The sequence below is a fragment of the Dasypus novemcinctus genome, chromosome 6 (assembly GCF_030445035.2).
Source record: "Dasypus novemcinctus isolate mDasNov1 chromosome 6, mDasNov1.1.hap2, whole genome shotgun sequence".
NCBI classification, from domain to species: domain Eukaryota; kingdom Metazoa; phylum Chordata; class Mammalia; order Cingulata; family Dasypodidae; genus Dasypus; species Dasypus novemcinctus.
The window spans coordinates 61,972,893-61,997,197 of NC_080678.1; the positions used below are offsets into that span (position 1 = coordinate 61,972,893).

General features: G+C 35.6%; 1 protein-coding gene across 1 annotated transcript in view; it reads right to left on the bottom strand.

The window, feature by feature from the left end:
- LOC101441123 (protocadherin-15) overlaps positions 1-24,305 on the bottom strand; it is a 1,917,137-nt gene that overhangs the window by 533,170 nt on the left and 1,359,662 nt on the right. The window lies entirely within an intron of this gene.

Genomic DNA, 24,305 nt, shown 5'->3' on the forward strand with positions numbered 1-24,305 from the left:
GAATCTTTTTTTTTTTACTTTTCTTTCCTCCCTTTTTAATTACCTATATATTTGTATCTCCTTAGCCCCAGTTCTACTGATTGTTCCTTTGTTCTTCTCAAGGGGTACATGCTCCTGCTAAAGGGTTTGCATGTTTGCATCTTAAATTAATTGTCCTGTTTCTCAACCTTTACTGGCCTATAAACATAACAAATATAAAAGTAATCATGATAGGTAAAGTAAATGGTGTGTCTATAACAACAAAGTGTTTGCCTAAATGAATCTTAATGCAGTCCCAAAACTTAAGTGAAATTAAAGTATTTTTAAAATACCTTTGTTTTAAAACAAAGGTAGTTGTTTTACTAACTTTTAAATATATTTTAATATATACACACATATATTTATACATTTATAAATTACAAGCCTCATAAAAATTTTTATACTGTCAATATTCTCCATAATTTGCCTTGAAATTAATTCATATAAAGGAATGCAGCCTTACCTTTACTTAGGTAGAAAATTTCTCAGCCTGTTTAAATGAACCCTTCCCAATTTGGAGATATTGGAGTAAATTTCCTATATTAGCAACAAGTTTGTTTTCTCTTTAAAGAAATTGACTAAAACATCTATTTTATTCTTTTCCACAGTGTGAAAAATAAGAAAAACCTACAATTAAAAACCATTACTTGGAATCATATCTAAAAATGTATGAAAGTAAAATTGAACAAGTTTAAGGAAAAGACAGCAATTCTACTTTCTTCCAAACCTTAATTTATGCTCTTCATTTTTAGGAAAGCTTAATTACATGAAAACATGAACATTGATTCTATTAATAGTCTCTCTGAAAATACAAAATACTTTTTAAAGTTAAATTATCTTTGGAATATTCTCTAAGAACGAACTTCCTGAGGCCAGTAATAGAAAAAGTCATAATTAAATGTGCTCAGAGTACCAATGGGATTTGGTTTGCTGCTAGGGAAAGTTGACCTTTTGCTTTACAATATATTTTATACTATTCCTCAGTGTAGTGTTTAAAAAGCATGTTTCGTTATAGCAGGTGCCAGAATAACTGTACACCAGGAAGGATAATTTTAGCACTATCTATAAAAGAGATTAATAAATCTGGAAGGAAGAGGCTGTATAATTAAACTCCAATGGTTGCTCATGCCAGCATAATATAACCATTATGTAATTGTAGAAAACTATCAGGTCCTTAATTTAAAGTAATATCACAGGTACTAAACAAATAAAATATTTAGTACTCTTCAAATATATTATCTTAGCTAAGTATCAAAAGCAATAACATCTTCCCACATTAGTCAAAAGAGAATATAATTCAGTGCTTTAAAATTGTTAGAACCAAAGAGTCTTAAATAACAGTTTAATTTCTGGAAACAATTGTAACATTTATGGGAAGGTTCAGAGTTCTAGGACATTTATTATTGGATATCTTTCTTGAGTTAAGACTCCAGTAAAACCCTTGCAATTGCTTCTTTTATCAATGGAGTCAATTGTCTAACCAGTCACGAATGACTATAGCAGTGGTTCTCAGTTTGATCTCAGAGCAGCAAATTTAGCATCGCCTAGACACCTGCACATTCTCAAGCTCCATCTTACTCCTGCTGAAACAGCAACTATAGATGAGGCTAACAATCACCATTTTAACAAGCTGTCCAGATGATTCTGATGCATAATAAAGTTCGAAAACCACTTGAGGAGTGACTTAACTAGATTATGCACGCTGTACTAAAGAAAGAGGCCTTACCTAGGCCATCACTTCCAAGGCTTTAGAATAGGTTGAAAAGTAGAGATGAATTATTTCTGAGACTTTAACCCAAGGGAAGGAAGCCCATCAGTCTGATTATAAATACCTTAATTTCCTGGTTACTTATTGTACAAAAGTTATTCTTAATCATATAATGCTTTCCTATTACCAAGTAAAGCCCAAATGAATTTGAGTTGCCTACTTCAATGTTATGTGTTTGTGGAATTTAAGCTAATATGAGCTTAGCTCCATTTATAATTAGGGTGATGAGTCTTCTGGTTTTGTACCCTACCAAAAATTGGGTTGGAATTCTGAATAATCAGTGACCAAAAACAGACTCAAAGGCCTATATTCTGGATAATAGAATTTAGAAATTTTGTCAAGTTTTATTTTGTATAAGTTCATGATTTTTATAAATAAATAGTGGTCAGTTGCCTATTGGGGGGAAGAATATGAAAAAGATTTCCATTATAAATTGTGAAGAGAAAACAAACAAAAGTGAAATACAGATACATCCACTACATTAAATGAGAGGGGGTGAACTTTACTTAAGAGAAAAATATAGCAAAGACAGAAAGTAACCTGTGCTAAAGGTTCCCAAGTTATTTGAACACTGTAAATAATCAATGGAGGTTGATGGGGTTAGAGAAAACAGGGTAGTATTTATTCAATATCTTGGAAGACTGCAGCTTCGTTCCATCACTATCTGATAGTGCAATAAAGCTTGACTTTTTGCAGTATCATTTTGTTTGTAGGAGGAATAGGAGAAGGAAAATTCCTGCATCCTGTTTCACCTTCTACTTCTCACCTTATATTCATTCAACCTCATAGGATTCCTAGGATGTAACCAACCTGAACTTCTAGTTCTTCATGTGGGTACTAATTAAATCTGGCAGTCACGTGTCAGGAGAATGGAAACAGGTACAGCCCATTTTATGAATATGAGCTCAGTGGATTATAAGAGGTGGCCTTAGAGGTCAAGCCCTTCAACCATTAAGATTCAAAGACTATTCTTTGGGAAATGTACTACACAGGTCTCTAGTTCTCAATAACAATATAAACACAAATAAGTATTTCTTTGTAATATTTATTATGATAAGCAAAAATTTATTTAAAAAACAAGAAAGGAAGCCATAATAAAAAGTCCTCTATATTGGAAGATTATATCAAAAACCAAAGTAGGAATTTAGCATTTTCAATAAGATGATACAGATTAAATGATGTGCCTCACTTGATACTGCAGATGCCAGTAGAGCTGGGAGGATGCATGGTTTAAGTAATGAAATGTCAAAATTAAAATGATTATAAGAGATTTAAAATGATGTTTAATAAACTGCATTAGAATAGACTGGAGAATAAGACCAATAATTCAAACTTTGAGGAATAGATTTTGGTATAATACAAATAAAATTCAGTCTAAGTTGCCAATGATAATTTTGCATGAAAGGGACTATTGTTCAACAAATTTTATTGAACAAAATTTGAACACACATTTTCAACAAATTGTATTGAGAAAAATACTTTATTAAAGGTCTACTATTCATCCATTCCTGTTCTACCCGTTTGGAATCTGAGTGAGAAGTAAACTGGCTGTACTGAAATTATACTTGGGCACATACACCCATGATTTTTAAAAAATCCATTTTGCCAAAGGCTCCAAATCCTAACAGAAAGCATTTATTCTAACCTTGCAGAATACTGTATTTCAATAGCATCTGTCAGCTCATCAAGCAGTGATATGACAAACACAATAAAAACTCGAGTAGTTTAACCATTTTATGACAGAAATTTTGGTCATCAATTACCTAAAAAATAGGACTTCTTGGGATATTTGAGTAAAGAAAAGGCATTTTGGGTCTGAGCTTCATTTTTTATCTATATTAGAAAAACTCAGCTCCCTCTACATCTTCTCTTAGATTATAGATGAGCAGGGGAAAAGCAAATGAATAGCACAGAGCCTGTCACAGATCAATATATTAAACATTAAATATTGTATTTGATTCATGCTTAAGACCTCTGATACTTCTAAATCTTTCTTTTTCAGAGACTGTACATTTGCAAAGTTGTATTACACTTTTGGTTAATTTAGAGACTTATTAAAATTATTTTTTATCAAATTTTAATGAGTTATACATCTATCAATGCATTAACTAGGAGAAAGATTTTAGGAAATTGTCACCAAATGGTGCACTTGGCATCCGAAAACAACAATTAGTCTTCCCTCTGGCTACTCGTCAGGAATTTTGATGACATAAAACAATAATACTATTTTTTTTTTGCTTTGTAGCACATGAGGATATACTAGAGATAATGAAACTCTGTGTGGTTTAGCACTTTCATCTTTTAAAGTGTTTTAAAATGTGTATATATTTTTGCAAAGCTAGATTTCATACCTAATTTCTCTGCTTGTTAATTTGGTGGGCCTGGAGTCCTTCTTGGCTGAACACTGATGTTCTGAGAGGTTTATATATATATAATTTCTGGAAACAATTTTAAATTAATCCTAGATTTTTTAAAAAAATCATCTTTGCCTATTTTTCTTTTTCTGAGACAAGTCATGATTTAACAGTTTTAAGGATTGAGGGTAGGAGATAAATTTTATAGGTACTTTCTGTCATTTACACATTCATGTAGTTCTGACAAGATTAACACCACTGAATTCTATGTCACTAGTTTCGTGAACAAATACTAATTCTATCTGAATCTAATTGTCGAATGAATAGAAACTCTGGATTCATTTCTATTTACGATAACAAGTTTTCTCCAAATTCACAGTTGGAGTGACCTCCAAACTATCTATTCTGGCTAGAGACAGACTCTGGACTATGGATAAAATGTCTAGTTTAAAATGTGTCTTTAGAGCTCATTGTGATGGTTAGGCAAATGTGTCAATTCGGCCAGATAATTGTGTGTTTGGTCAAGCAAGCACTGGGCTAACTGTAATGCAACGACATTTATGGGCTTTAGTCATCAGTGAGTTTACTGCATAGATGGTTGATAGCATCTAAAATTAATCAGCAAGATTGTGGTCAGCAATGAGTTATGTTTAATCCAATCAATTGAATGCTTTAAAAGGCAAAGTGATTTCAGCATTCAGAGAGAATTTCCCAGCTCGTCTTTGGACAGTCAATGTTTCCCAGGACAATTCGACAAAGACTGCCATTGGACTTTCCTCTGAGTCCCTGGTTTATAGCCTGCCCACGGAACCTGGACTTAGGCATCCCCACAGTTACCTGAGAGACTCTTACAAAATCTCATACTGTTTGCAAATATCTCCTGTTGATTCTGTTTTCCTAGAGAACCCTAACTAATACACTTATCCTACTGGTTGCTTCCATACACATTGGGCTTTTTGACTCAACTACCCTTCAGGATAAGTGTTTTTGAAGTTCTTGATAATCATAAGCCGGGGGGGGAGGGCAGAATCTTTTTCTGTAACCAATGGATGAGCGACACTCCCATTATGCCAGAATGTAAGAAACAGCTCTAATAAAAAAGAATGCAGTTGGAACAGACCTATCAGAATCAAAGCTAAAATTTGGAGATGATTGTTATTCTGCATTAAAGGGCTTTGATGCATATTACCAAATTACTGAAGCACAGCTCATCAAGACAGTAAAAGATATAAATCCAGTAACTCAAAGGTATAATTAGTAAAACACCTATCTAATTGATGATTTTAAGGCATGATTGAGGGCACACCTAAATACATGCGCAGATGTTCACTTGAAAGGAAGAATAATACCCCCCCACACGCACACACACTCATATTCACACATTCACATACAGTCAATCTATCAAGGATCACATGCCAAGCTTATACTTAGCTCACTGTGTACTCAATATTTCTGGATCACTGACATCATTTTAACATATTAAAATACAAATTCCTAATTCTAAATCTTTTTATTTATGATAATGGCATTTTGGTTATGACTTAATATCATTGGAAATACACAATGAAATATGACAAATGACAGGATATCTGAGACCTGCTTTGAATAATCCTGCAGGAGAAGATAAGGGAAGATGTAGCTGAAACAAGAATACCCCTGGAGAGAAGGTTTTGCAACTCTGTTGAGATTCAGGGCCCAACTGGCACATGGACAGACCAAAGATTTAAGTCTCTTGCACATACACTTATCAAGTATAGTACTAACTATAGGCTCAAATAGAAGGGGTAGAAGAGCAGTGTGTCAGGAAACCACAAATGAGTCCAATTTGTCACACTGGGGAGCATAAGTTCCAAGTTCATTGGACTCACCCACAACAACTAACAAGGTGATGATGATAGACAAGGCCCATCCCAAGAAACAGAGAATCTGCACCTGCAAGCAAGGTAGTTCTATCCATCTGCCCCAAAGGATCTAAGGCTTATATTAGTCAATTAGAGGCAGAGTGGGCCTCACCATCCCAAAATCCTACAGATTGGGGGAATGAACAATGTACTAAAGTAAACCTACTATTATTCTACTGTAGACTTATTGTTGTTCTAGCAATGGAAGAACTTGTATCATTGTTATAAAGGAGTGGCCACCAGAGGCTCTGAGGGGAGGGGCAGCAGAAAATAGGTATAAAATGGGGGCTTTTTCAGGACATTGAAATTGTCCTGTATGAAGTTGCAATGATGGATACAGTCCATTATGTATTTTGTTACAACTTACAAAATTGCACAGGACAGAATGTAAACTATAATGTAAACTGTAATCCAGGTTAGTGGAAATGCTTCAATGTGTGTTCATCAATTGTAACAAATGTACCACACTAATGAAGGATGTTAATATGGGAAAGTGTGGGAGGGAAGTGAGTGGGGCATATGGGATACCCTATATATATATTTTTTAAATTTTTATTGAAGTATATCATTTATCTGTGAGCACACATAAACAATAACTGTATAGTAAAGATTGTGAACTTATAAAATAAACATACATAACATCACACAGGGGTCTCATACATCACCCCTCCATCACTTTTTGCTTTGTTGTAAAACATTTGTTACAAACTATGCAAGGGCATCATCAAAATATTACTACCAACTATAGTCCTTATCTTACACTAAGGTATTTTTCCTCCTACCCTATTTTTATTTTTTTTTATATAACATTTATGTAATCTAAAGTTCCTTTAAAATAAATAGATTAAAAAAATAATAATGCCTGTAGCAGTTTGATATGGTTCATGGATTCCAAAAATAGACATTGGATTATGTTTGTAAACTGGTCTGTACCTGTGCATGATTAAATTATGATTAGGGTTTTGATTGGGCCATGTCAGTAGGGTGTTGAATCTCAACCCTTGATGGGTAGGAACTCACAAATAAAAGACATGTCAAAGGACAGAGTTAGAATTTTTGATGTTGAAGATTTGATGCTGGAGTTCTTGAGCTGAAGCCCTGGTAAGTAAGCACAGAGAAGCTTGGTTGTGAGGAAAGAGAGGCAGGCCCGGGAAGAAAGGAATGCTCAGCCAGGAGAGAAGCAAGCTCTGGGGAGAGAGGAACCCTGAGCCTGGAGAGAAGCAGGTCCTGGGAAAAGAAGAACCCTGGAAGCCTGAACATTGGCAGCAATCTTGCTCCAATATGTGGAAATAGACTTTGGTGAGGGAAGTAATTTATGCTTTATGGTCTGGTAACTGTAAGCTCCTGCCCCAAATAAATATCCTTTATAAAAGCCAACATATTTCTGGTATTTTCCATCAGCACCCCTTTGTCTGACTAATACAATACCCCTGAATTAATGATTGTTGAAACTAGGTGATGAGTTCATGGGAATTCATGATAGTATTCTATTTTTTTATATATTTGAAATTACCTATATTAAAAAGCAAAAAAAAAAAAAAAGTCTTAGTTCTGATCCTAGATATATTGAATCAGAAACCACAGGAGTTAAAGCCTCAAATTCTCAAGCCTCATCCCAAGCTTATGGAATCTGAGATTTCAGGGGCAAGACAATTCATATAAACAAGCTCTTTACATAAGTCTTATATTCTAGTTAAAATGTCAATCAGTTGTGTTCAAAATATGTCATCTCTAATTCTTTTGTGCAAATAAAGTAGGTCTCTAAAGTACCTCTATGGAAATTGACTAAAGGATAGACCATTCTCTTGGGTTGGTTTCCTCTAGAAAAGACTGGCAGATTTTCATATAGAAAGTTTATAGAGGAAGAAATCTGTGGAAGAAAAAAGGAAGATGGATTGAGAACGTGAAAGAGGTGAAATGCAATACTGGCCAGACAGACACAAAAATACAGCAGAAGATCTCAAGGGGATGGCCTTACAGAGATGTCACACAATGAAGCCAGGTGGCCAGGCCTTTGTACCCACTGGAGCCACTCAATGCAGCTACCCCTAGAGATGGAATATGATGCTACATGAAATGGCACTACTTAGCAGAGGACAATTCATCAAAAGTGACTCAATAATTTCTGTCAGCCACCAACACTCCAAGCTCCTGTGGAAGGGAAGTTATTGGAAGAGGGAAATTGAGTGCCTCAGTCTGAAAGAGGTGTCTGTAGCATCTATTATACCTAAAAGGGTTCAAATATTTTACTGGAATATCTTGCTAGTCTTTTCCCATTTTTTCCTTATATGCCTCATTCCAATCAATACAGATATGCTGCAATAGCCATTACAATAATCATGTTTTAATTTTGACTGCTTCATTGGTATCTAAATGCAGTAAAGATTATTCTTTGGGGCTAAGAGTCTTAAAAAAAGAGTCAGGAGGTCATCAGGGGGGTTGTACTTACACACGCCTCAGTAGGACCCTAGAGACACCCGAAGTAGATACAACCCCAGGTACTGGTTCTCCTGAGGGCTACAGAGAACCACAGGTTCTATGGCCATGGCAGATGGCTCTAGAGTTCAGTGGGCCCTACTTTGGAATTTGTGTTTCTGAGTGTGATGGAGTTGGACTCAGATGTGACCTTTTATGCATGCCTCTTCTGTCACTTTTACTGAACTGTGGTTGGCACTAGGGTTGGTATATACTCAGGAGACTTGAATCTCTTGACTGTCCTTGTGCCAGCTGGGCCCTGAGCCTCAGCAGAGTTGCAACTCCTACTCTTTGGTTGGTTGGAACTACCCAGGTCAGCTAACAGGGAAATGAATGTGGTCAACCACCACACCAGGGAATCAAGAGTGCTTACAACTGCAAGCAGGAGAATCACATCCAACATCCATGTGGAATCTAAGCCCCATCTTGATACAGAGGTGGAGTGGACATCACCATCCCAGGGCCCACAGAATGGAGGAATAAAATATGAATTAGAGTGGACTTACTGATATTCTACTATAGAACTACTGTGACTAGTAATGGAAGAAATTGTAGCATCGATGTGGAGAAAGTGGTCATGGTAGTTGCTGAGGGCAGGGAGAGGGAAGAAGAAATGTGATGTGGGGGCATTTTTAGGACTTGGAGTTGTCCTAAATGATATTGCAGGGACAGATGCTGGACATCATATATATACTGCCATAACCCACTGAATGTACTGGGGGAGAGGGTATACTATAATATAAACTATTATCCATGTGGTACAGCATTCCTCCAAAATGTATTCACCAAATGCAATGAATGTGCCAAAATGCTGAAAGAGGTTGTTGATGTGGGAGGAGTGGAGTGGGGGGGAGGTATATGGGAACCTCTTATATTTTTTAATGTAACATTTTTTGTGATCTATGTATCTTCAAAAAGAAGACCAAAAAATGATAGGGTGGGGAGTGGGGTATATAGAAACCTCTTATGTTTTTTTAATGTAAAGTTTTGTGTGATCTATTAACTTTAAAAAAAGATAATTAAAAATAAAATTTTAAAAAGATTACTCTTTGGAATAAAATGTAAAAATGATGCTTTTTAATTGCTTTCAAAATCAGCACAATGTACTGCTTCTCTTAGAACCAGGAATAGTTTAAATTTTCAGTTAGTGAAAATTAACAGAATGGACTTAAAAATAATTTTTGGGCAGTTTGTTTCAAGATGATTTTACTGGTTTAGATACATGGAAACTAATTCCTTCTTACCCACTTCCAAGAAATGTGGTATTGGTCATGATACCTAAAGACAGCAAATACCAAATCAATAACTCACACTGGATCCATAAAAATGATGTTTTGTTGTATACTGAACAAAACACTGCATATATAAAGCATGTATGGATGTACCCTTCAGTTATATTAGTCTAGTTTTAAATTCCATTTGTTACCCTCTTGTGACCAGATAGTTACATAACATTGCAACACACAGCAGACATTGTACTGGGCAATCTTGCCTTTGATCCAAGGCATCATTTTGGTAAAATTTTACAAATGTTTTCAAAATGCTTACACTGTATTCTTAGGTACATAAAAAAGTAAACTTTATTTTCCCCTGTTTAAATTTTTAATTTGATTTCATCTGGGTTTTCAGAAAAAGAGGAAAATAATATTGAATAATGAGTAAACTTCTAATTAAACTTTCCACTTCCAGTATCAAGCCTTCAGGGGGAGGCTGTTTTAAGAACTGGTCATAACCTTGCCTCAATCCTGTTCCCATCATCCAGCAGGTGAAGCTGTTTAGAGCATGGAAAATTATCACTCTGAGAATTGCTGAGAAGGCAATTTACTGCTGTTACTCCAAGCTGAATCTATGCGTGTATTTTTTCCCAAAGGATTATACTTTTGCATTGTCAGGAGGCTCATCTAATTATTAGTAGTATTGTTTGTAAGGGAAACTATATCACATTCCAAACAGTCAATTTATAAACAAATTTTTGGAGTGCAATGCTTTTGAAATTTGGTGATCACATTTACTGTCTTTTGACACCAATGTCCATGTAGCCTAAATTCCTCTGCAGATTTCAGTATGTATAATGATACCGCTATTTTATAGTGAATATAATTAGAACTCAAAATTTAGAGTAATACAACTGAAAGTCAAATTACCTTTGCTTTAATAAATGAGACATTTTGCAGTGTATGTAATAAAATAATTTTTAAGGACACAAAGTGATTCAGGAACCTGGTACATATTGTTTTTAAATACTGGTAAAAAAAATTGCTTTTGAACACAGAAAAAATTTATAACCTAAGTGTACAATCTGAGAAATTCCTTATTTCTGACACTTATACAGAAGCAATCAGACTGAGAAATGAGCATTCTGCAGAGTGGTATTTTAAATAACTCTTGAACCCAAAGAATGTATGCCATGTTGATAAATGCAAACTCTTTTATATGACCCTCAGATCATATTAAAGAGACACTTCTTGGCAGAGACATATTTAAATCATTCTACATTTTTCACTTTCCCTCTTATATGAAAATGTCACCTTAAGAGCAATATTTTTAGCAGTGAGCTTTCTTTCATTCCATATGTCTTCAGATAAACTGTCTGCCAAGTTTTACTGATTGGGATTTAGACTTCCTTGGATGTTTATTATAACTCTTTGTTATTATAACTGTTAGGCATTAGTAATATAAATATTTACACTGTGTACAATAACTATTTTTTTATTATTTTGACATAGAGGATTTTTTCAATTTCATTAAGATGAAAACAGCTATCTTATATGCTATTTACTAGCCTATATCATTGTTTTCTTTAAATCATCAACATTGCTACAAACCAGCTGCAAACTTCAAGGAAATCTCATTAAAGTATTACAGAGCTATTATAAGTTTCATTCAGCTCTTGAAACAATAGAAAACAAAGCACCTCTATTAATCTATACAATTTTTAAAAGAAAGTCTACTTTCAGAAGTGTGACCAGGCAAGGTCTCTTAGAAGAGATGATGTTTTCCCTGAAAGTTAGATTTGAGGAAAATGGCTTACCAGTGGAGGGTCTGAGAGAAGACTGGACATGGGAACAAACTCAGTAGGTCCAAGAACTGGGGCAAAACTCCTATTGACAGAGAAGCCTATAGGCAGGAAGTATATCATGTGTGGCCTTGGCAGGCTATTGGGTTTACATTCTCACTATAAATCAGAGCCACTAGAGTATTTTAAGCAGGAGACTAACTTGGTCTGATTTATGTTCTTTAAAGGTCACTCTGACTGCTTTGTGAAGAATGAGTTCTAGGGAACAAAAATGGAAGCAGGGAAATAAGGTAACAATGGCTTCTAGATAAGATTTACTCTAAAGGTCTTGAAAGCATCATGAAATAACATCACCTAAGAAGTAAATAAATCAGTTCATTTGCCTCCATCTATTAAGTCCATTCTTTGTATATCTTTGCAGACCGTATCAGTGAGGTGTATATCAAAGAAATCACTATTAGGCTGCCTGTGAATTTAATTGCTTTAATGTTATTGTAGGAGAGAAATCATAGGCTTTCAGGGAAAGCTTTACCAAAAAGCCAGTCTAGATACTTATTGTTTCTTAAAAAGTGAAGCTGTATGTGAATAATTTATACAAGCTATATTTCTAAGTGTTTCTAGAATCATTTGTTTAATTGTTTTTGTGGTGACTTCACTGATTTTTAACTACCCATTTTATTATTACCTTTTGGACACAGAAAAACTCAATATAATTTAAATTGTAAAAATCATTATCATGTCCTTCATTAATTTATTTTAATAAAAAATAACTAGCAAAGCAAGCATACATGACATAAATTTTTGTTTTATTAACAAGAAAACATATTATCAGATGTCCAGGTATACAGTGGACTAGGCAGCTGTGGGGCTCACTTCTGTCCCAGAAAAAAAACAAAAACAAAAAAACAGGTGACAGGCAGAAACTCTCCAGAATGACTGTTCTGGAACTCCAAAGATCAGGGTAGTGCTGTGGAGCACTCAGGAAAGAGCAGGGGGAAGAGACGGAGAAACCACAGTGAAAGAATGAGTAACACAGGTTGCATCAGCCTCTAGCACCCATCCCCTACTCTCAGGGCAAACAGTTTCAGGTTATCCAGTCAGTATATGGCAGGCAGCTATGGACTAAGAAGGTCACGGAAATTCACTTCTCCAAGAACACGGTGGGACATGGCCTAGTACTGTTTCAGCCTTTAGCTAGATAATTTAAACTGCTGGGTCCTACGGTTTCAATACTATAGGGCCACGCACTCTCCACTATTACTTTGACTTGCCCCAAAGGTCTGGTCAGAAGAGCCTGCCTACTAAGAGCTTGGATGAATAGACTTCCAAAGAGCACCAACTGCTGGACAGGCCAGGAAAGCACATGTTCAGGAAGACATCAAAGACTTTTGGGTGAATACAGCCATCTGCTGGACAGGCCAGTAAAGTGCACCCTTGGGGGGGTAGAATTAGATGCTTTTTGGCCTCTTTCCTTACCATCTACCCAGTGCCAATTGGAACTGGTGTGTGTTCCTTTTGTGGGTCTTTGACTGTTTTGGTTGGGTAATACTCATAAAAACAAGTACTACAGAAGAAAACTAATAAAAAGCAAATCAATGGAAAAAATCTTAGACGAGAATCAGACCTTCAGAGAAACTCATCAAGAGCATCAGGTACCCAGACAGCAGTAAAAATTTACAAGTCATAGTAAGAAAAAGGAAGATGTGGCTCAATCAAAGGAGCAAATTAAAAAGACAGATAACATAAAGAGTTTAGAACATCTAATCAAAGATATTCAAATATTCTAAATCAACTCAAGGAGGTGGCTAAAGAGATAAAGGATATTAAGAAGCCACTGGTTGAGCATAAAGAGGATTCAAAAGCATGCAAAAAAATTAACAGGCATTATGAAAATGAAATGTACAAGATGAAATTAAAAATACACTAGAGGAATACAACAGCACATATGAAGACACAGAAGAAAGGATCTAGAATACAGGACATCTGAAATCAAACACACAGAAGAGCAGATAGAGAAAAGAATTTAAAAAAATTGAGCAAGGACTCAAGGAATTGAATGACAGCCCAAATCACAAAATACATAGTGACATGGGTGTCCCAGAAGAAGAGAAAGGAAAAGGGGCAGAAAGTATAATGGAGGAAATAATGGTCAAAAATTTCCCAACTCTTTTAAAAGAAAAAGATACCAATGACCAGGAAGTACAATGTACTCAAATCTGAATAAATCCAAAAAGACCAACTCTGAGACACATACTAATTAGAATTTTAAATGTCAAAGACGAAGAATTCTGAGAGCAACAAGAGAAAAGCAAAGCATTATAGATAAGGGATACCCAAAAAAGATTAAGTGCCAATTTTTCATCAGAAACCATGGAGGCAAGAAGGCAGTGGTTGGATATATTGACGATACTGAACAAGAAAAACTTCTAGCCAAGAATTTTATATCCAGCATGATTGTTTTTAAAAAATGAGGGCAAGTTTAGAATATTCACAGATAAACAGAAATTGAGAGAGTTTGTAACAAAGACACCAACCTTATAGGAAATACTAAAGGGTGTGTTATAGTCTGAAAGGAAAGAAAGGAGAGAGAGGCTTGGAAGAGTCTAGAAATGAAGATTATGTCAGTAAAGTAACTAAAAGAGTTTAAAAAGTAGTGAAAATAAAATATGACAGATAAAACCCAAAGGTCAAAATGGGTGAAATAAGAACTGTCTTTACAGTAATAACATTGGAAATTAATGGATGAAGCTCCCAGTCAAAAGACACAGACTGGGGAATGAATAGGAAAATGTGAGCTATCAATATGCTGCCTGCAGAGACTCGCCTTATACCCAAACACGCTAATAGATTGAAAGTGAAATGTTAGAAAAAGATATTCCACGCATGCAGTAACAACTACAACAACAACAAAAAGAGCCATAGTAGCTATACTTTATATCAGATGAAACAGACTTTAAAAGACACTGGTAGTGCACAACCTGAGGAGAAAGTCAGAGAAAAAAATGGCTTCACAGGTGAATTCTACCAATCATTCCATGAAGAATTAGTACCAATTCTGTTCAAACTCTTCCAAAATTTTGAAGAGGAATGTACACTACTTAACTCATCCTATGAAGCTAACATAACCCTAATACTACAGTCAAATAAAAATACTACAAGAAAATAAAAGTACAAAACAATCTTTCTAGTAAAACTAGATGCAAAAATCCTCAACACAATACTTGTGAATCAAATCAAACACCATATTTTTAAAAAAATTATATGCCATGATCAAGTGGGTTTTATCCCAGTATGCAAATGTGGTTCAACACAAGAAAATCAATTAATATACCACATTAGGAAACAGAAGAAGAAAAACCACATGATCATCTCAATTGATGTTAGAAAAGGCATTTGACAAAAACCAGCATTCTTTCTTGATAAAACACTTCAAAATATAGGAATAGAAGGAAACTTTCTCAACATTACACAGAACATATATTTTAAAAACCACATTAACTTCAACTTAATAATAAAAGAATGAAAGCTTTCTAGCTATGATCAGGAAAAAGTGAAGCATGCCCAATGTCTTAGCTGTTATTCAACATTGTGCTAGAAGTTGTAGCCAGAGCAATTAGGCTAGAAAAAGAAATAAAAACCATCCAAATTGGAAAGGAAGGAGTAAAACTTTCACTATTTTCAGATGGCATAATCCTATCCCTAGAAAGTTCCCAAAAATCTACAACAAAGTTACCAGAGCTAATAAATAAGTTCAAAAAGTGGAGAGGGACTATGGGATCAAAGCACTCTCTCAATTAGAGGTGGAATAGGAATCACCATCCCAGAATTCTCAGGATTTGGTAATGAAATATGGACTAAAGGAGACTTACTGGTATTCTACTATGGACTTATTGCAATTCTAGCAATGAAAGAACTTACATCATTGATGTGGAGACAGAGGCTACTGAAGGTTCTGAGGGGAGGGAGAGGGAAAAAGAGGTGGAATTCTCTGGACTTTAGAATTGTCCTGAATGACATTGCAACAGCAGATATAGGCCATTATATCTCTCCATAACCTACAAAATTATGTGGGAGAGAGTGTAAACTAAATTGTAAACTATAATCCATGCTTAGTGGCAATACTCCAAAATGTGTTCATCAATTGTAACAAATGTACCACACTAATGAAGGATGTTGAAAATGTGGAAGGGTAGGGAGTGGGGCATATAGGAATTCCCTATGTTTATTATGTAAAATTTATGTAATCTATGTTTTTAAAAATCAAAAATTAAAAAATTAAAAAAAAAAAAGAGTTCCTATGCATCCAAAAAAAATTGTAGAGGGAGGGGAGCAGATGGAGCTCAGTGGTTGAGTGCCTCCTTCCCACGTACAATGTCTCTGGCTCAATCCCCAGGACCTCCTTAAAAAAAAAAGTGATGCAATACAAAATTAACAAGCAAAAATCAATAGTGTTTATATATACTAGCAATGAGGAATCTACCTGTAAATAAGGGGAAAAAATCAATTTACAATGCAATAAAAATAATCAAATATCTAGGAATAAACTTAATCAGCTATGTAAAGAACCTGTATTCATAAAACTACCAAACATTGTTAAAAGAAGCCCAAGAAGACCTAAATAAATGGAAGGACATTTCATGATCATGAATTGTTAAGATGTAAATTCCACCCAGTTATTATAAAGTTACAGTAAAATACCATGACACTGGTATAAAGAGAGACATATTGACCTATAGAATTCAATTCAGCATTTAAAAATAGACCCTCATAGATCTGATCAACTAATTTTTCACAAGGGTATCAAGTCCACCTAATTAGGACAAAGCAGTGCTTCGGAAGAATTGAATAACCATACCCAAAAAACAAAAAAGGACCCCTATTGACACCTTATGCAAAAATTAACTTAAAATGGATAAAAGACCTACATGTAAGAACCAAAACCATAAAACTCCTAGAAGAAAATGTAGGGAATATCTTCGAAATCTTGTGATGGGAAGTGGTTTCTTAAACATTACACCCAAAGCATGAGCAATGAAAAAATACATGGGACTTCTGAATATTTTTGTGCTTCAAAGGATGGTGTCAAGAAGGTGAAAAGGCAGCCTATTCAATGAGAGAAAAGATTTGAAAACCATATATCTGATAAGGGTTTAATATCAATGTTTTATAAAGAGATCATACAAACCAATGATAAAAAGATAAGCAACCCATTTAAAAAAATGGGAGAAATACTTGAATTGACACTTTCCAGAGTGGAAAGGCAGTTTGGCAGTTCCTCAGAAACTTCTACAGGAAGCTAAATCTAGAACTTCCCTATGATCCGACAATCCCATTAGTAGGTCTATACTCAGAAGAACTGAAAGCAGGGATGCAAACAGATATTTGCATATCAATTTTCACAGCAGTATTATACACAACTGCCAAAAGATGGAAATAACCTGAGTGTCCATCAACTGATGAATGGATTTTTTAAAATGTGGTTATACTATAAAGAAATATTATTTAGCTATAAGGAAAAATGAAATGTTGTATGTGACAACATGGATAAACCTTGAAGGCACCATATTGAATGAAATAAGTTAGACACTAAAAGATGTAGGATCTTGAAGCAGGCTAGTAAGAAAGTGAATCAATAGAGGGATCTGGAACCTGGCAGAGTGCACATGGACATCAATAACCCCCAAGATGACTGCTGGAAGACCCTCCTGAAGATTCTGCCATTCATTACAGGATTTCCTCCAGAAGCCAGGAGAAGCCCTGGATATTCCTCAAGTTCTTTACCATTGGACCCTCCCAGGGGATTGATAAGTGAAGTAATCAATCAAAACAGCAAACAGCTGGAACTCCTTCCCTGCCATTAGCAAAGAGGTGGAATAATTAATGGTTCAAAAGGCAGGCTCAAGGCCTGAACTCACTATCTCTCACCTTTGGACCCCAGTTCCTGCTCTCTGCACCCTGCTCTCGCCATTTTTCCTCTGCCATAATGGCCACACAAGTAAAACCTGGGCATTTATAATCTATAATGGGGAATTGTAGTCTGTAAATCAGCCTGCTTTATCACTTTTCAGTCCCTTACTCTTCACCTGGGACCCATGATCTTTATTTTCTACCATTTTTCTTCCCTCCCTACCTGAAGAAATTACTGGCCTAACTTGTTAACCCGATATGCTCTTGAAATTCATTTCTGCAGCATAGTCAAAAACCTAGACAAAATCCGGTAACAATCTCACTAACATTAACTATATATAAAGGGCTAAGTCATGGTGTTAATAACTAGACTATATGTCACTAGAATAAGGGTAGAGAATGGGGAGCTGTTGCTTAATTTATGCAGAATTTGTAATAAGGCTGATTTTAAATGTTTGGTAATGGAGAGAGGTGATGGTAGCACATTATAGTGACTGTAATTAACAATGCTGATATGTGGGTGCAAATGTGATTGAACGGTAAATTTTAGGGTCATGTATGCCACTAGAAGGAAAGCTAGAGAATGAACCGTGGGCCTGTATAACATAGTGAATCCTGTTGTGGACTTTGAGTGTGGTTAATAGTACAAATGTAAGAATGTTCTTCCATGAACTAGAACAAATGTATATTACTATTACAAGGTGTTAATAATAGGGTGGTATGGTAATTTGAAATTATTTTAAGAATCCCCAAAAGGAAAATATTATATTTGTGGCCTGGTCCACTCCTGTGATTTTGAAAAACATTTTCAGTTGTACTGTGTCAGTGAGATGTGACTCAGGTTGAGCCTTCACCCTCTTGCTGGGTCCAGTTAAAAAAACAGGCATAAACCAGAAGAGAGGAGCTCTGCCATTTTTTATACTGCTATGTGACAGAAAGGAGAGGCTCAGGCAACTGAGACTCTGGGGATAGATGACAGCCTGCAGCTGAAATTGGGAAGAAAGTGGAGTAACTGAGATTGAGAAAAGAGGTCCAGGAAGAGAAAAGCCCTTGGTCTGCTTGTCCTCAGGTGAGCTCCGAGACAGGCTGGAGGAGAAGGCAGAGAACAGACATAAATCACCTGCAAACTTGCTTCAAAACGGGGCAGCTGACTTGGATGAGAAAACATCTCTTATGATGACTTGAATTGGATTTTTTATGGACTTGAAACTAAGCTTTTATCCCAAAGAAGTACTCTTCATAAAGGTCAACACATTTCTAGTTCTTTGCATTGGCAGCCCTTTGGCAAATTATGGGCAAAAATATATTATGCCTAAAGGAAACAATGGAGTGCAGTGAACAGTAATATATTAATATTCTTCCATCATATGTACAAAATTCTTTGTACTAAGTGAAAGAAACCAGATACAATGTACTACACTCTATTCACATAAAATATATGCTTAAAAATAGCAACTAGTTACAAGGTATTAATAATAGAGTGGTATATGGAAAAATACATCTAATCCAAATTACAGACCATAGTTAACAGTAATATTTTAATATTCTTTCATCAATTGTAACAAAGGTATCATACCAATGCTAAATGTCAATAATAGAGCTGTACAAAGGGCATGGGTTGTTTTTTTTATTTTTTGAATCAATGATAATGTCCTAAAATGGTGATAAATGTACAACTCTGGATTACACTGAGAGTCACTGATTACACACTTTGGATGAATTATAAGATGTGTCGATATACCTCAATAAAAATCCTTTAAAAAAGAAACGTATCAGATAAAAATATATTTCCTACAGGAAAATAACTTTACATAGGTCTTTTAAATAGTGGATCATTTTAATCAAATAATATTTTATTCAGCATCCCAAAATATAAAACAGATAAATTAAGGTAAAATTATAGAAAAGCATACTGCATGGCATTTTTTCTTTATGCAGCTATTTTTAAAAGATACATATGCATTAATAAGAAAAATTTCAATTAATTCCAATTAAATAAATAGTAACCAAGCATCCTATGTTTATGGCACTGCTCTAGGAGATAACGTACAAAATGGACAAGGTCCCTGTTTTTGGAGTTTTTATATTTCACCAGAAGGGGAGAGACATTAAATGACTGAACAAATAATTAAACAAGAAATTTCCAGATTGCCAACTTATTGTAGAAAATTAAACAAGGCCATGTATTACTGGAAGTGGGCTACTATCTATTGTGTAGTGACGAAAGGTTTCTCTGAGGAGGAATTAATAACATGTGAGCTGAAACATACATAACTAAAGGAGCTAACACAGGAAAATACCAGAAGAGAACATTCCAGGAAAAAGGTACACACACACTTAGGCCCTCAGCTGAAAAGAGATTGGTATGTTAAAAGACAGAGGAAAGGCTGGGGAGCATGTGGTAGAAAGATTGGTGGGAGGAGGTCAGTGAGATATTTTTGTGTAGGAACTTGTAGATTGTAGTAAAGGAAGACATTTCAATATGATTAGTTAATGAGAAATTATCATAGTATTGAAACTGAATAATGAAGATGATTTGATTTATATGTTTAAGTATCATTCAGACTAGATTTCAGGCAGACCAATTCCCAGCTGTTGTAGGACTGCTGGCAATACTTCATGATGTCTTGTTTATATATTTGCCTTGTATATTTGAGTTTTGGGCTGCCCAGCATCCACTTTCCCTTCTTAACAGCATCTCTTTTTTTCTTAGAGAAATTACCTTTCCATTTTCATCAACGGCTCCATCCCCTCTAATCAAAGGATAACTTGTGCTAGGCTAATCAAATACTCTCTTCCAAATTTGCATTTGAGTAAAAGGTCAAACAAAGTAGTACATTCCATCCCTGCAGTCACATTCAGATCACATGATCCTGCCCAGACAGCATAGCTGCAGTTTGTGTTTCTCAACCTCTAGTACCCAGTCCCTATAACAAAGTCAATCACAGATTCTGTGACGTCACAATGAACTTCAATAATTAGTTTTATGTTGGACAAATCACTTGATTTGTTTGAAATTGAAAAGTTAAAATTGCCTTAAGCAGGCCTCAGCTTTTATAGAAAGATAATATATTAAATTGATAATGATTTTCTGGAGATTGTGATTTAAGGAGGAAGGGTTTCCAACTTTAAATTTTTATAATTTACAATTATCAGTCATTCCTTTGTCATTAAAGTAAATTATGAAAAAATATTCTGCATCAGTGTGCACATATGTGGGGTGTGAGGGGGTGTTAAGTGTTGATAGGAAGTTGAAGTCCTATATTCACCTGCAGTATAAGCTCCTGAGGCACACTGAAGAATTCATGACTCTGTGGGGAAATTTGAAAAACTTGATTGAAATTTGTTATTTTTATATTCATAAATAAAAGAAAGAAAGAGAACAGGATACTTCCCTTCTGACATTTAGAATTTGATTCATTGATATTTGTTGGCTCACAACACTACCTTAGGGCATTTTGCATCAACTATTGTCTTTCCCCAAAGAAATAATAATTTCCATAATTAATTCAGTGCAAGCAGTGAATGTGCAAAAGCTATTTAAAAACTGCCTCTAGTGTTCATTTCAATAAACGTATTGCATTTTTTTACAAAACCAAAAACAAATGAGTTTATATGGCTATGAGTCTCCAAAAAGAGCTGGGAGGCTATCAGAGGGGTTGCCCTTATGCACACCTGAGCAGAGTCCCAGAGACAGATAAAGTAGATACAACCCCAGGTATTGGTTCTTCTGAGGGCTACAGAGACCCACAGGTTCTATGGTCATGGCAGATGGAGTTCAGTGCCATGTCAGTTGGCCCTACTTTGTAGTTTGTGTTTCTGTGTGATAGAGCTGGACCCAGATGTGATCTTTGTTCACAAGCCTCTCTTGTTACTTTTAACAGATCTGTAGTTGGTGCAGGGGTTTAGTGTATACCCAAGGGACCTGAATCTCTGGACTGACCATGTGATAGCCAGGCCCTGAGCCTCAACAGACTTGTAGTTCTACACTCTGGTTTATTGGACTTACCCCACTCAGCTAACATGGAGGTGAAGAAGGTCAACCACCACACCAGGGAGCCAAGAGTGCCTACAACTGAAAGTAGGAGAATTGCATCCAGCATCCATGTGGAACCTAAGCCCCCTCTTGATATAGATGTGGAGTGGATACAACCATTCTAAGGTCCACAGGATGGAGGAATAAAGTATGGATTAGAGTGGACTTACTGATATTCTATTCATGAACTATTGTGATTAGTAATAGAAGAAAATGTGGCATTGGTGTGGAGAAAGTGGCTTTGGTGGCTGCTGGGGGTAGGGAATGAGAGGAAGAGATGTGATGTGGGGGCATTTTCGGGGGTTGGAGTTGTCCTGGGTGGTGCTGCAGGGACAGTTACTGGACATTTTATGCCCTCCCATGGCTCACTGGGTAGACTGTGGGAGAGTGTGGGCTATGATGTGGACCATTGACCATGAGGTGCAGCGGTGCTCAGAGATGTATTCACCAAGTGCAATGAATGTCTCATGATGATGGAGGAAGTTGTTGTTATGGGGGGAGGAGTGGGGTGAGGGGGGTGGGGGTATATGGGGACCTCATAGTTTTTGAATGTAACATTTAAAAAATAAAGACAAATAAATAAAAATAAATAAAAAAATAAAGTTTCATAAAATGCCAAAAAAATAAAGCACACTCTGAACAATTTAGGCTGGGTTGGCATATACAACTCAATTTGTAAAGGTGGAATTTCAGTTAAAGACAGATGGGTATTTCATCACTATTTTGAATTTGACATCTCCTGCCATGAGTCTCTGAGTAAACACTTAGCCAGCTGAAGAAATTTCAGTGGCAAAGGGAATAATAGCAACAACTAATATATTAAACCTTTAAGATTTGATAGGAACTAAGTATACTACATGAATCTTCTTTAAAAGTACTCATAAAAATGCAAAATATTATGTATTATTGTTCACATTTTACAAATAACAAACTCAAACTGAGGCTTGGAGACATTAAACAACATTCCTAAAATCACACAGGGTTTCAACTCAGAATGTGAGTTCATACAAATTACTGTATAATGTCATATTAAACACCTTTGGAAAATTACTCTACATAACTTAGTAAGTCATCAGTGAGAGAGACTCAGAATAAATGTTTATGAAAAATATAAACATCAAGCCCAAATCTACATAACTTGATGTCTTGTTACTGGTATATACATATGTCTCATAGAAAACCCACTCAAATATTAATTTAAAACTTCATTTTGAATAAACTTTTCAACTAGAAGAGTTAAAATGCAATCTTGCTATTCTGCAGAATGGTACCTTTGTTCCTACAAGTTACAACAACAGACTCAGTTCTTCCTATTGTTTTTCATCCTTTAATATTTCCACTAAAAATTGCAAATATACATTGCCTATAAAATGGAGATCAGAAATAGTTCAATGTATTCAAAATACATACTATGACCAATAATGAAAAGGACAAATGATTTCTTTTCTCACCATATGATTTCATAAAAGTTTCAGAATTACAATACAATTTTACACTCAAGACAACATCTAAATTCCAGTTATTGTTTTTTTGGGGATGGGGTAGATATTTTTTCTTGAACTTGGATCTAAGTTTATTTGGTCATTTGCTATTAATGTTGTGTGTGTGTGATGACTGGTGGAGGGAAATATTGGCAGATATGCAATAGGTCTGCTCTAGACATATTATTTATAATTTTTCCTTCCACATATTTTTTTCAAAGATTTTATTTTTTATTTATTTCTCTCCCCTCCCCACCACCTGCCCCATTGTCTGCTCTCTGTGTCCACTCTCTGTGTTTCCTTCCGTGACCACTTGCATTCTTGTTAGCAGCACAGGGAATCTGTGTCTCTTTTTGTTGCATCATCTTGTTGCATCAGCTCTCCATATGTGTGGCACCACTCCTGGGCAGGCTGCACTTTTTTCATGCAAGGTGTCTCTCCTTGCAGGGTGCACTCCTTGTGCATGGGGGTCCCCTATGTGGGGAACATCCCTGCGTGGCACAGCACTCCTTGTGTGCATCAACACTGTGCATGGGCCAGCTCACCACTTGGGCCAGGAGGCCCTGGGTTTGAACCCTGGACCGTCCATATGGTAGGCGGATGCTCTATCAGTTGAGCCAAATATGCTTTCCTCCTTCCACATATATTGACAAACAATCTTCTCATTAAAAGGTTGTGGGCAGTTTGGAGGTTCCTAATTGTTTCCCCTTAATACATTACTTTGCTTCTCCTAAGAGAGCTTCACAGAATATATTTTGAAAATCATTGATCTAAAGGTAAGTTAGGAAGTAACTTAATCTTTGAAACACTGATGAAAGGAAATGGGGCATTGTGTCAGCACAACAATTATAAATTTAGACCCCCTATTGAAACTCAGGCATATGGTTACTTTATCTAGACTACTTAGCAGATTCTTCCTATTTATAGGTCATCCTTGACTAAACAATGATAATACAATGTGCAGTTCAATACTCACCGTAGATATATATGAAAATACAGAGAAAAACTGCTAATTTTGTAGAATTAGCATTGCATCTTCACCAAGATAAACTCTGAAAAACAAATATAAGCTTAATACATGGAACAAACTGGAGAGAAATGAGGGTAATTATTTGAAAAGTTCAGGGACATATGCAGAGTTCTATGTCTCTGAAATAGAAAAGGTTGGAAAGAGGACAAATACAGAATTACTTTGAATGATATGCTAAAAGCCTTGGGATTTATTTGATATCTGAGAGGAACCATCAAAGTTTTTAAAAATTATAAATAGCAAAAGATCAGATCAGAATTGTATTTCAGAAAAATGATTTTGGTTTCAGTAGGATGGTGGTTAGAGGAGGGTGAATCTG